Below are 14,649 nucleotides of genomic sequence, written 5' to 3'. Positions count from 1 at the left end.
AAGTATAAATGTATAAAGTTATAAAAAAAGGAAAATGTAATACATTGACACTAATTTAAAAAGAGACTTGATGTGGCTATATTAATATGCAAAATTTATTTCAAAATAAAAAATATTGTTAGGAATAGAAAAAATAATTTAATAATTCCAATGTGACTAATATGTCAAGAATGCACAGTGAGTATAATCTATTTACACATAAAATGTGAAAAAATTCTGATCAAAATTTTAAAAAATGGATACACTCATAATTATTATTTGAAATTTTAACTCTTCTCTCAATAATTGATAGAGAAGATAGACAAAAAATAACTTAGAATAAAGATTTGAAAACACTATCAACCAATTTGGCTCATTTGACATTAATAGACGAAAACAACAGCATATTTAAATATATGCTTTCCAGTGCATTGAGGCAGACTGTATTCTGAGAAATTAGGAAAAAACTCTCAATGAATTTAACACATCAATGAAACAAAAAATCTAGAGATTAATACCATATATAAACATCACTGGACTGATCATGAAAAAAAATGAAGCACAAAAATATAAATATCAAGATTGAGAGGGATGACATTAATATATATTGTACAATTTTTGAAAGGTAATAGGGAATGTTATAAAATTTCTATGTCAATGAGTTTCACAACATTGACAAAATAGCGCCAAATTTCTTGAAACGTGATTAAAACTAGCTCAAGAAGAAATAGGTAACCTGAATGATCCTTCACTTATTAAGGAAATTTCAGATATAATTAGGAAACTTCCCATAAAAATATGTTTACGAAACACAGCCTTACAAGAGAAACTTGTCAAAAATTTTAACGGATAAGAATACCATTTACCTATAAAACTGGGCAAAAAAAAATTGAAAAATATAGGGCTTTCTCCCAATTAATCTGAGTCTAGCATTAGGTCACTCATTAAATAAAGCACATTGCAAGAATCTAAATCAATAGACCAAAATGCATCTTGAACATAAATACAAAAATTCTAAAACAAATGTCAGAGAAAATTAAGCAAAGCACTGAAAGTATAGTAATTCAAGGCCAAGTGAGATTTATCACACAAAAATGTAATAACATTTGAAAATCAAATGAAGTAATTTATATTAACCAGTGACATGATTAAATTTTTGGTGATGGAAAAATTCTTTATGTTCATTTCAATGGTGGTCACTTAACTGTTTAATTTCACCAAAACTTATAGGACTATACCCCTAAAAGTGTTACCTTTGCACTAAGCAATTTATACTCCATTAAATCTAACTAAAATAAAAATATGCTCATCAAACTGAAATTTACAATAGTTGAAAAAAGCTTTATCCTGCTGAGAGTGTTTCTGGTGTTTTATTTAAATAGTCTGTTCCTCCCTGATTCTCTGACTATAAAGTTAATGATGGACAACAATTAATCAAACATTATTTGTGCTGAGGTACAAAGCTGAACATAGTGTCTTCTGCCATAAATCTTCTTGTCCATATGGTAAAGGTACAATATTGGCACTGAATCCTGATGTCCATCTGGGCAGAGATACGTTTACTGAATGAGGCAAAACTTTCAAAATCAGCCATCTGTTTGCATGCCACTGTTGCAAAACACCAAACCTGTAGCTAAAATAAAACAATGCATATGTGAAAAAAGTGATTACAGCTATAATGTATCATTTACTTACCATAATGATAACTCTTTCAAAACACATTTTGAAAATTCTCAAATGTAATATTTTGCTGCTTTGAAAATCTAAATGCTACTTATGTGTACAGTAATAACAAATGTGTATATTATCAAGTCAGAAGACATCTTACTAATATTCAAATGTCTACCTTTTACCTAATCATCCATGACTTATGCCAAACCAAACTTTAAGTTCTTTATATAAAGTATGCACTGTTTTTGCTGTTCGTGGATTTCTACATGCTGTTGGTAGCTGGGCAGATGAGTAAATAAAGTGCAATTCTGTCTAGGAACTAATTGTCTTAATTGCATGTCATTTCCTCAAGCAACAATGTAAATAGTTATGAACTCAAAACTTGAAGTTACATATACCAAGGTTGAAATCCTGGTTTTTCCTTTTGTCAATTGTATGACCTTAGAAAAGTCACTATTCTGTCCCTAAATTTACTCTTATGTGGAAAAGTCATAATGACGTTGGCCTCTTGGTTGTGAAATTTAAATGAAATCAGAGGAGGCTTTAATCATGTCAGGCTTCGAAAACAAAGTCCCATAGACTGGGTGGCTTATACACTACAGGGAATTTTTTTCTTACAACTCTGAAGTCTGAATGAGCCCATGTGTCTACATTACAGACTGCCAACTTTTTTTGTATCCTCACATGGCAGAAAAGGCCTAGTTAGCTCTGTGGCCTTGTATAAGGAAACTGATTTCATTCATAAGAATTCCATTCTCATGTCCTAAGTACTTCCTAAAGTCTCCACTTCTAAATCCTATTGCATTGGAATTAGAGTTTCAAATACAAATTTGGAGGGAACACATTCAGTCAATTGCAGTATAGCAAATTATTACTTTGCATAATAAAGGTTCATTATTATGAATTTAATCTTAAAATACTTGGTTCGCATGTGAGCCTAAGTGGTGAAGGGTGGTGAAGGAAATCTCGAGATTTTTAATTTAAGTCTGTCTACAAAGGCTTTTTTTTTCAAACACAATCATGTTCACCATTTGTTGGGAAGTAACCACCATTGTATCCCCTATGCTTCTTTAACTGTCATCTCCTTCCACTACACACTCCATCAAAACACAAGCACCTGGGTTGTCAGACTGTACTTATTTTGCATGCCAACTTGGACATGCAATGGAGCAATGGAAAGTAACTAGGTTATAAACTAGTCGTATTCATTGAGCTCCAGGCTTTTATCTCCACAAAGTTCACAACTCTTTAATAACTGAATCCAAAGGTTTTTGAGTGGATGAAATGACAAAGAATTTCAAAAGCTAATTTCAAAATTGATGAAGGGCTTCAAAAGGGACAGAAATAAACAGGTGAATGAATTAAGGAAGACAATATAGGATATGAAAAAAAAATTCAATAAGTAATTATTTTTTAACAAACACTTTCATTTTTTTTTTGTTGCCCACTTTTTTGTTGTTGTGCTGGGTAGAGGTAAATTGTGGCATTTACAGGCTTTCCTATAATATATCAAGTATTTCATACTTGAATTCACCACTGCACCATCCTCCTTCATTTCCCCTTTCCTGGAATAGTTTCATAAAATTATTTTTTCCATTTATATACATGTGTACATGTATTTATACCATATTTGCATATTTCATCATTCCCCCAAACCACTGGCATCACCCTTTCCCAGGCAGGACCTATTCTTCCCTTCTCTTCTCTGATTTTGTATAAGAAAAAAATGAAAAAGAAAAAATGACAATTTTGCTTGTTTAGAATAGCTGCACAGGGAGTTTCCTTGTTACACTTCCATATACAGATTTATTATAGCCTGATTTGGTTCATCTCCTCTATTTTTTTTCTTTCTACCTTAGTCCCCTGCTTATGGCATTTTTGACAGGTTTAAAAATTCTAAACTCATTCTTGTGTAGAGAGTACCTGGACTATATTCACCTTCTTTTTTTTCTTTTATTATTCATATGTGCATACAAGGCTTGGGTCCTTTCTCCCCCTTGCCCCCACCCCCTCCTTACCACCCCTTTGCCCCCTCCCTCCCCCCCCTACTCCCTCAATACCCAGCAGAAACTATTCTGCTTCACCTTCTTAACTTTCTTCTTTTACCCTCCCCCTCTCATATGTGACCTCCCAATAGCAACGCCTGTTTTTCTGTATTCTGTGTTGCTGTATTTGTGTTAGGTCCGTATTCCACATATGAGAGAGAACATGTAGCTTTTGGTCTTCTGTGCCTGGCTAACTTCACTTAAGATGACATTCTCTAGTTCAGTCAAAAGTCTTAGGACTTGAAGGCTCTCTGAGAAACCTTGGTGCACCTGAACCTGAAGCTCCTGTGTGGCACCCAGTGCATCTGCAGATCCCACAAGAAGAGAAGAAGTGATCAAGTGCTGGACTTTTTGTGAAACATGCAAGTATAAAAATGCTTTAGGTTTAGTGATTTATAATATATTCATATTTGACAAAGTTCGAGGAATTGACTCCACAAAGTTTGTGAACTCAGTTTTAAAGTCAAAACAATTTTAACATACAAAATAGTTCCAAAACATCCAGAAGACAAGTGAACATTTATCCTAAGAAGGCTGAGGTTTCTTTTCCTTGCCAAAACAAATCACATCTGTTTTTCTACCTTGTCTGTTATGTGAGTCACTAGGTTTTTCAATTTATGAAATCGAGAAGTGCACTTATGTTTACAGTCAGATTTTTTTAAATGTCCTAGACACTAAACATCTATTTGCTGAAAACTTCAATGTTTTTTAGATTTTTTTATTAAGGAGCTACATGGATAGTAATAAAATTTCTGCTACCATAAAGGAAAAAAATTCACACAGTAAATGTACCAAATATGTGTGTCTTGTTATGTTGAAAACAATATCCAGACATAGTTAAGAAGTATGTGAATCCATATATACATTGAAATATCATAAGGAAACTCCCTGTGTAGCCACCTTTATCTCAAAGAAGCTGAAATGTCATGTTTTTCACTTTATCTTTTCTCTTTGTTCTCCTACAAAGTCAGAGAACAGGGGTGCAGAACAAAGTCCTTCCCAGAGGGGAGGGCTGTTGCCAGTGGAAAGGGGCACGAGTTAGAGAAAGGGGTTAAGAGGATGAATATGGTGCAAAACATGTGTATACATGTAAGCAAAGGCAAAAATGATTCCAGCTGAAACTACTCCAGGAATTGGGGGAGGGGGTGATGAAGGGAATGGTTGAAGAAGTGAATTCATGTGTGATATATTTGATACATTGGAAGAACCTGTGTAAATGCCACAATGTACCCCCACCTATCACAATAAAAAATGTGAGATTATTAAGATTAAATATGGTATTAGATATTATTAATTAACAATAAATACATGAAATTGTTATTTTAATAATTATTCTCATATTATTATCAGATACAATAGGAGAATATTCTTATGGAAGAGAATCTGAGTTTTAATCTGATTGTTTCTAATATGATCTTGCAAAATGTTTTATGTTAAATGTAAATTTTAATAAGTAAAAATAAATGTATTGATTATTACTACGTTCCCTGGTAAGATGAAATTAAATTGGATATGAAGCCAATTCATGGTACTTGTATTATATGAAGTCAAATAAACCTTTCAAATTCTATTTGTAATTGACAAATACTAATTGTATACATTTTAAAGTACAACTTAATATATATTTATAAGTAGTTTATGGATGATTAAATCAAATAAATTCAGATATCCATCACCACACTATTTTCATATAAAAACATTTAAAATCCAATTTTTAACAACTTTGGAATACACAGTAATTATTAATATAGTCATCAGCTGTATTAAGAAAACTAAAACTAATTCCTCCTATCTGAAACTTCATAATCTTTTACCAGTCTTCCCTTTCTCTACCCCATCTTTCCCAAATCTGAAGTCTCTGGTAACTACCATTCCATTTCTCACTTTTCAGTGTTTGACATTTTTTGAGTCCACAGATAAGTGAAATCATGCAGTATTTCTTTGTCTGTGCCTGGTTTATTTCACTTATGATAATATCCTACAAGTCCATTCATGTTATTGCAAATGACGTAATTCCCTTTTCAAAGAAGGCTAGATTGTATTATTTTATACACATATATATCACTTTTTCTTTATCCCCTCATGCATTGAGTCCATATCTTTTCTTTCTTTTTTGTTTTTTATTTCCTTTTTGCAGTACTGGTGTTTGAACTCAGGGCTTTGGGCCTGAGAGCAATAACTCTTGAACCACATCTCCACCTAATTGTGTATCTTTGGACACTGTGAATGCTACTGCAACCAACATGTGAATGAAGATAGTCTCGTTGATATACTGATTTCAATTGCTTTGGATATATTCCCAGAAAAATGGAATTTGCTAGGCCACATTATAGTTCCATTTTTAGTTTTTTGAAGAACTACATGTTGTTTTCTATAAGGACTATACTAATTTATATTTTCAGCATTTGTTCCCTCTTTCCTATGTCCTCATCAATATTTATCTTTTGTTTTTTGGTAATTTTCATTCTAATGGGTATGAAGTAGTAACAGATTGTGGTTTTAATTTATATTTCCCTGATTATTAGTGAGATTGCTGTTGAGCATTCATTATCTCTATGTTAGCCATTTTTACTTCTCCTGGTGAGAAATATCAATTTAGGTCCTATAATCATTTTTTAAATTAAGTTATTTTTATGTTACTGAGGTTTTTTTGAGTTTCTTATATATTTTTAATACTAATACCATACCAGGTTTAAGGTTTACAAATATTTTCCCTAATCCATATGTTATCTGTTCAGTGTGTTTTTTGTTGACTATGCAGGAATTTTTGATTTGAAATAATTCCATTCATGTCTTGTTGCTTTTGCTGTCTATACTTTTGGAGTTATATTCACGAAATCAATACCTCAACTAAGGTCATAGAGTTTTTCCTCTATGTTTTCTTGTCTAAGTCAGAATATCAATATATTTATAGTAATGTTTATATTAATTTTCATTTGAGAGACTGATTGAATGAAAAATTAGCAATTGGTGACAAAAGAAATATTATTAAATTATATTTTCATCATTAATATTTTTATGGCAAAAGATAAGGTACTCTAAAGGTAAGTTTAGAATATTTTTAACAAACTTCCTATATAAAATTATAATAAGAGCAAAATATCTTTCTTTAAACATATCAAAGAAGTTCCTGAGTTAGAGCCCTTCTGGCATAAACAGTACTGCAGCGAGCTGCTGATCAGTAAGTAGAAAACAACCTTTTTTCCTTTACTGATTATTTGAATAACTGGAGCTTGTCCTGAAAAGGAACATTTTCCACCTTTTTGGTTTATGACTGGCTTTCTTGAAAGGATAGGTATTTCTAAAAAGGTCTTACCATATGTGTTCCAGGGCTGTACTTTTAAAAAGAATTCCCAAGCCCTTAAAATTCTTTAATTTAATCTGAATACCAGCAGTGTGGGAGTCTAGAGTGATACTGTAGGTTTTTAAAAGCAATGTTCTTGAGTCTGTTACTTTTCTACTACATTCCTGTGGGCTACAGAAATGGAATCATATTATAAAGAAAAGATTGTTGTGTCATGTATACCAATTCACTGTAACACAATTTTGCTTAATATGATTATATGAATATTTATGGATTTTATATGTGGTCAGTACTTGTAGTTATAGATGTTTTAGAAGAACATGATATGACTTTGTCCTCAAGGAGCTTAAAATTTACTGGGGCTACAAAAAGAGAAATTACAAGAAGTTGTTATTTAAATTAATGAAATATAGTAAGCAATCAATATTCTTGGCTTTCAGAGAAAGTATAGATTGAGGTGGATTGCAGTAGCTTGAGAAAATTATTATGAAGGTTGTAAAAAGGTTGGCAAGAGTTGAATATTAAAAAATGGGTAGGCTTTATATAAATGATACAGGCAAGGAATGTGAATTGAAGTCCTCACGAGTGCCATCATGTTAGAGGTATATGCTACAGAACTCGGCTAATGCAGAAACCTTTTTTTTGGTGATAAAAAATGATTGGTTGGAAATGAAGAGACAGACTGAAATGTAAAAAAAAAAGTGTTAAGTATAAGTCTATCAACAAGGGAAACAAAGGTAGGATTTGAAATAAGAATTAAGTTGTAGAAAAATATTTAGGAGGTTTGTTCTAATACCATAGTTTGAAATATAAGGATACAAAATATAAGAACTTGGAAGGTTGTTGGAATTTTCCAAGTTTGGAATGATCAGGCTCTAAACTAGGATAATAGAAACAGAAACTGAAAATTGTATTTGATATAAAATAACCCTCTCAGCTAAAGTAGATACTCATTAAATAGATTAAATCAAAACTCTGTTACCAATTGGTTAAATTAGATGACAAAGTCAACGATAACAATTCAGATAGTCTGTCCCCTAGTACTGGTTGTTTTCCAATAAATAAATCTGTAATGATAATTTTGGTGGGAGAAAAAATATTTATAATATATTTTATAACCATTAATACTATCTTTCTCATTTAACTGAATCATTTGATAATTTTTCTCTCTTGATACATAAGAAAGCTTCACTAACCATGCTATCCAGCATGGGATAATCATGAAGATAATTAGAAATTTTCAGCAATCACGAACACTAATGTATTCTCTTCAAAGGGTAGTGTGAAGAATGAATGATTCTACAGCATTTACCACACCATATGGCACAAACTATTGTGAATTATTATATTCAAATATTTATTTGTAAAAATACACTACAGTTAGTTATGGGTTTCATTTAAAATGTTTATTGTATCATCTTCATTAAACCCTCAGGTCCCATACTCTTTGACAATTATTCCTATTATCACTAACCTAAGTCAGGAATCGCTGGTATTTATCATAGATAAAGACAAAGTACTTATAAACTATATACTATAATTTGCAAACTCCAACAGTATCTTATGTAGCTTTTTAAATTTTTAGTGAGATTTATAATAATAATTATTAAAAGGCTATACACTTCAAACTTTAATCTCCATAAAGCCAAGTCTGTCACTGTGACAAATACCTTAGAAAAACAATTTAAAGTTGAAAAGATTAATTTTGGCTCACCATTTCAGAAGTTTTAGTACATGTTCACATGGCTCCATCACTGTAAGCTTGAGGCAACTGTTTGTTATCAGCTGGGAGACAATGGGACTTAATAATCTCTGAAGCCGTTTCTTCAAGCCTAAAATTTGAGAAATATTAATAAGGTACTTTATAGGAAGATGATGGGAATTAAATATGTCAAATTGAGATAACCTCTTCCTGTTTTCATCCAATATTGGCATTATTTCTCTTAAATATCTGATATTACAGTAAATAAGTACAAGCATAGGATTTTTATTTGTGAAAATTTATAATTATTCAGTCAATTCATTCACCTATTATAGTTCTTTAATATTTTCTGTTTCTTCTTGTATCAGTTATGGTGCTTTATATTTTTCTAGGAATAGATCCATTTTATCAAATATAATTGGTTAGCATATTTTTTCATAATATTCATACATATCTTTTAATTTCTAACATCTGTAGTGAGGTAATAATAAATTCCTAATTTTGGTAATTTGCTTCTCTCTTTTGTCCTGGTCAGTCTAACAAAAGATTTATTAACTTCATTAATCTTTACATTTATAAAAATATCATTTTTTTAAAAAATTATTTATTTCTGGTAAGAATACTAACATGAAATCTGAGAACAAAATGTTAGGATGAAATGCAGTATTTTTGACTGAAAGTATAATGTTCTTCACAGATCTCATATTTCATCATCTTTTTTATTTATTCACATTGAAATTGACACATGAAAAATTATATCAAATATGCAATATGCCTAACATATTTATACAGAATGGAATGAATGAGTCAAACCAATTAACATAGCTATTACCTCAGACTTTTCCATAGTGTATTACCATGAAAACATTTAAAATCTACTCAGTGATTTTCAAGTATATGCTACATTATTATTAATTACAGTTGTGTTATATAAAAGACTCTAGAATTTATTCCTCTTATCTTAAAAATTTTTCATATTCTTTAACCAAAATCTCCACATCCTTCATCCCTGTCCTCTACCGATCACTATTCTGCTCTCTAATATCTATGAGTTCCACTGTTTCAGATTTTGTATGCAAGTGGGTTATGCAGTGTTTTTCATTCTATGCCTGGCTTATTTCATTTAATATAATGCCTTAAAATTAATCAATGTCTGTGCAAATAACACAATTTTCTTATTTTTAAAGTTGAATGATATAGTTTGTATATATTAAGCATTTGCTGTATCCATTCATCAGTTAAAGGACACTTACATTGTTTCCATTTTTTGACTATTGGGAATAATGTGGCAGTGAACATGAGAATACCCTACCTCTTTGACAGTGATTTCAATTTCTCTGAATGTATACTAAGATACAGAATTTGGGGATCATAATATAATTAAAAATATTTTGATGAAATTCCCTAATGTTTTCCTAGTGGCAGTTCTAGTTTAGATTCACACAGTGTTCAAGGACTCCTTTTTCATAAAAGCACATTCTTACAGTGTTTTTGTACTATTTTATTATAATTTTAATTTTCATTTCCCTGATGACTGGTAGTAGTGAGCATCCTTGATGCACCTGATGGACATTTGTACGTCTTCTTCTGAGAAATGTCTATTCGGGTTCCATCTTTAGTTTTTAACTCATTTTTTATTTGTCTTGTTTAAATTCATAGACTTCATTCTTAGTTAAAACTGTTCTTAAGGACTGGTAACTTCTAACTTTATTCCTTTTCCTACTCATATACTATTTTCTATTTCATTGATGTTACTCTATGTTTTTACTTCTCTTCTTCAATTTGATTTACTCTCATTTTCAGGCCTCTTGTGACAAAAGCTTGGATTTTTATTTTTTATCTTTTTCTTCCTTTTTACTATTAAGCACTGAAAACTAAGAATTTCCCTATAAGCACTTCTGAACAATATCAAATGAAATTTCTATATATTTTGTTCTACTCTTTCACTTAGATTCAACATATTATCAAATTTCTCTTTTGATTTCTTCTTCGACTCATGAGATACATAAAATTATATTACTTGACTTCCAAATACTTTAATGTTTCAAATTTCTTTATCTTCATCACTCTAATTCTCTGTGATCAGAAAACAAAGTTGTATTGTGTTCTAGTGTATTATCCATCTCAGCTAATGTTCCATGAGCATTTGAAAATAATAGTAAATCTGCTCTCATTATGTCCTTCTCTCTCTCTCTCTCTCTCTGTGTGTCTTTATATAGTCTTAGTTATAAGTATGCACATATATACATACAACATGGTTAATAGAGTTGTTCAAATGTTCCTTATCCTTACTGATTAGTTATCTGTTTTTTCCTTTAATTCATGAGAGAAATGCCTAAAATCTAAAAATTTCTCATCATCTATTTCTGATTTTTACCTCACTTATTGTGTTTTATGTTTTGGGATAATGATATTATGAAATTTTTATAACTTTTTATATAATTGTTTTTATGTCTATTTTATCTTGTTTTTATTTCCTGTAGTATTTTTCCTATTTTTAATTAGTTCTGTATGATATTAGTGTAAAAATTCCAGTTTTCCTATTGTTACTTTTGTATGACATAACATTTAATTCTTTCAATTTCAATCTCTTCACCTCACTAAATGTGTTATATGCTTCTTGTAGACAACATATAGTTATATGTTGTTTTTATATGTAATTCAACTATGTTTGGCTTTTGTTTGATGTGTTTAATTCTCTTAATATGATGTTAATGTGGTTATGGTTATATTTATACATACTAATTTTCTTGTTCATATCTGCACATGTCCGGTTTGGGTTCCCCTTTTCCTAAGTTTCATATTCTTGTAGTGTTTCAATAGTTTACATGTTCTATTAGAAGTTTACATTGATAAATATGTTTTTTTCAGGGCTGGGCTTTAGATTCAGTGTCCCATGCATTCTAGAAAGAGCTATACCACTAAGATAACATCCACTGCCTGGTTTTGTTTTATTTTGAGAAAGGGTCTTGCTATGTAGCACAGGATAGCCTCAAACGTGCCATTGTTCTGTCTCAGTCTCCTGAGTAGTTACAGCTGGGATTAGAGTTGTGAACCACCACATTTACTTTTTGGTGCTATTAACTTTATTTTTAAACTATCTCCTCACTTATTTAGATGTTAGCATATGTTTCTAGTCTTACCCAAAACTGCAAATTAATAATAAGTTAATTCTGGTGAAATATAGCACATTTATTCCAATAATTGTATAGTTCTCAAAGATAATTTTGAAACCTGCCAAGAAATATGACCTATAATCATTGTTCTAATTAATGCTTGATAAGATTTCATGTGTTATTTAGTGTACTCAGAACCCTGCATTGTGAAATTATCACCCAATAATAACATACCGTACCCATTACTTAATCTCTATTCCCATGGGCCCATCTCCTAATAATGGCTAATCTGCTTTTTAAACCTATAGATTTACAAATTCTGCCATATAACCAAATCATGTAACATTTGACCTTTTCTATCTTTCAGTTAGCATAATATTTTCATGGCCTATCTAAATAGTGTATATATATATATATACCAGTACTTTGTTTCTTTTTTTGGCTGGATAGTATCCTATGTGTATATACTACATTTTTATACAGTCAGTTATTGGTTTTAATTTATATTGATGTATATTTTTGGAGTTCACCTTTTATGAAATTTGTTGAGGTGTTTGTAGGTGAAGATTCATTGTCTGCATCAAATGTTGGAAGTTTACAGATGATACTTCTTTAGGCAGTTACTGCATTCTCAACACATATGGTAGTGAGGCCAATTCACGGAGCTTCTTAGTCTACCATTTTTTATGAGCCGCTCTTTCTTATTGCATTTTGGAGTTGCTCTTTGTGTTTTGTCTTTCATCAGTTTGAGCATTATTTTGATATTTCTAGAAGTTGATCTTCTTGTGCAATTCTAGTTGAAGCATCTTGCGTATCATAAATGGGCAGATTGATATTTTATACCTTATTTAATAAAATTTTGAATATTATTACCACATACATTTTTTTCTATCCTTCCCCTTTCTCTTCTCTTTCTGGCCTACCACAAGCATATTTATGGGTTAGACATAGCTCCAAATCACTGAAACTTTGGATATTTCCTTTTTTTTCAGATTTCATAATTTCTGTTTATCTATCTTGATGTTTCTTGGTTTCCTCCTTTCAAATCTGAGGGTTGTTGGAATTAAAGGTCCTTCAGTGCTGAGAACAGACACATGAGAGACAGAGAAAATCTTGACAAGGCAATTTCTTTTGATCAAAAGGGTGCAAGTAGGTATTCACTCCGGTGAGCGGACACATGAGCACAAAATGGTCAATAGTGGCCTCTCCTTTTATCCCTGACACAGTTGTACCTGCTCCTTACCTGGGATTTGCCCAGGTTAAAGGTTCACAGTCTCTCTAGATTGACTAAAAGTCTTGGGGAATGGTAAGGGCATGAAATTTGGTGGACAATTTTTTTTTTTGGATTCATTCTTTTTTTTTATTGGAGATATTGTAAATGGTGTCTACTTTTTTTTCATTTTTCTTTTATTATTCATATGTGCATACAAGGCTTTTGGTGGACAATTTTCATGAGCAATAGGGGTGTACAAGAATCTGAAAGAAAAAAATAGAAACCCTTTAAACAATGCAAGTCACCTGAGATGGTGACCTAGGAATTTTATGTAATCTAAGAGGGTGGCATATACTTTGATAGAAAAGATTGTTTTTCTTACAGGGATTATGCAATTTTAGTTTTAGTAATTGTTAATGCTAGATTTTCAATTTGGTTATTTTCTTTTTCAAAGTTTCAGCTTCTTAACTGATATTCCCTATTGATTCAGTCATGGTCATCATCTCTCCCTTTATGTCTTTGAATATGAATTTTTAACTCAACTGAGCAAAATAATATCTAGTCCTAATAATAATTTTAATAAGTAGTTTGTTAATGAATATATAATTTGCATGTTTCAATCTTGTTTGTGGGTTTTGAAAATAAGAATTATGGATATGGTATTGTTTGAACCTGAATATTTTTTTCTTGAATACTGCCTTCCTCCTTCTTTCCCTCCCTCCCTTCCTTCTTTCTTTCCTTCCTTCCTGCTCTATTTTTTCTGCAAACATGGACTTAAACTGGAGGAATATGCTTCCTGAACCCTTTTCAACAATTTACAACCATTTATTTTTCTGCTCAAACACATTCAACCAACAAGCCTCCAATTCTCTCCTAATCAATCAGTATTTGTTTGCAAACATCTTTAAACTTCAACGATTATCAGGCAGTCTTTGGCTTTCATACTCACCTGCAGTATCGATGTCATCTCTGCACACACTTGCTTCCAGTAGTGCAGATTCTGAAAAACAGAGCTATAATGCCCAAGAAAACTCTTTATAGTGACTGGAAAGTGTGTGTAGGTAGAGGGAAACATAAATATTTATTCCAACTGAATGTGAAAGCCAAGGAACACTTGAAAAATATTCTAAATCAAAGTTGGTTCATGATGCTCCCCCACCACTATATGTGCAGTTTATATTTGTAGACCGAGAAAAGGAAATTGGGAACAGAAGCAACCTGAATGTCTACTGTCGACATTTGCTTTGTATAGGAATGGTGTGATGAATTGGCAGCCTACAACTGGCTGAAGCTCAACTTCTCTGAGAAAGTGGGACTTCGCTTTGCTAAAATTTGTTGCTTTGCTAAAATTTGTTTATGTATCAAGCTAGAATACAGTTCACTATGTATGGAGACCACACTGAGCCAAATTTTATCACACAAATCTAGAGACCTGATTAGGCAAAAATTATCTTACATTAGTAATGCCTTGATTTTTATAGAAAAAGGCTAATATTTGTTTGTAAAAATTATACTCCCATAAGCACTTTGATCATATGAAAATGACCCCTTGAAAGGAGAATAGGTGTTAGAAGACTGGATTTCTGTTCTTTTTTGGAGTGCTTGGGGGATCTAAGCAG

Source organism: Castor canadensis, chromosome 2 (genome assembly GCF_047511655.1).
Source record: "Castor canadensis chromosome 2, mCasCan1.hap1v2, whole genome shotgun sequence".
Classification (NCBI taxonomy): domain Eukaryota; kingdom Metazoa; phylum Chordata; class Mammalia; order Rodentia; family Castoridae; genus Castor; species Castor canadensis.
Note: the sequence above shows the minus strand (reverse complement) of the source record.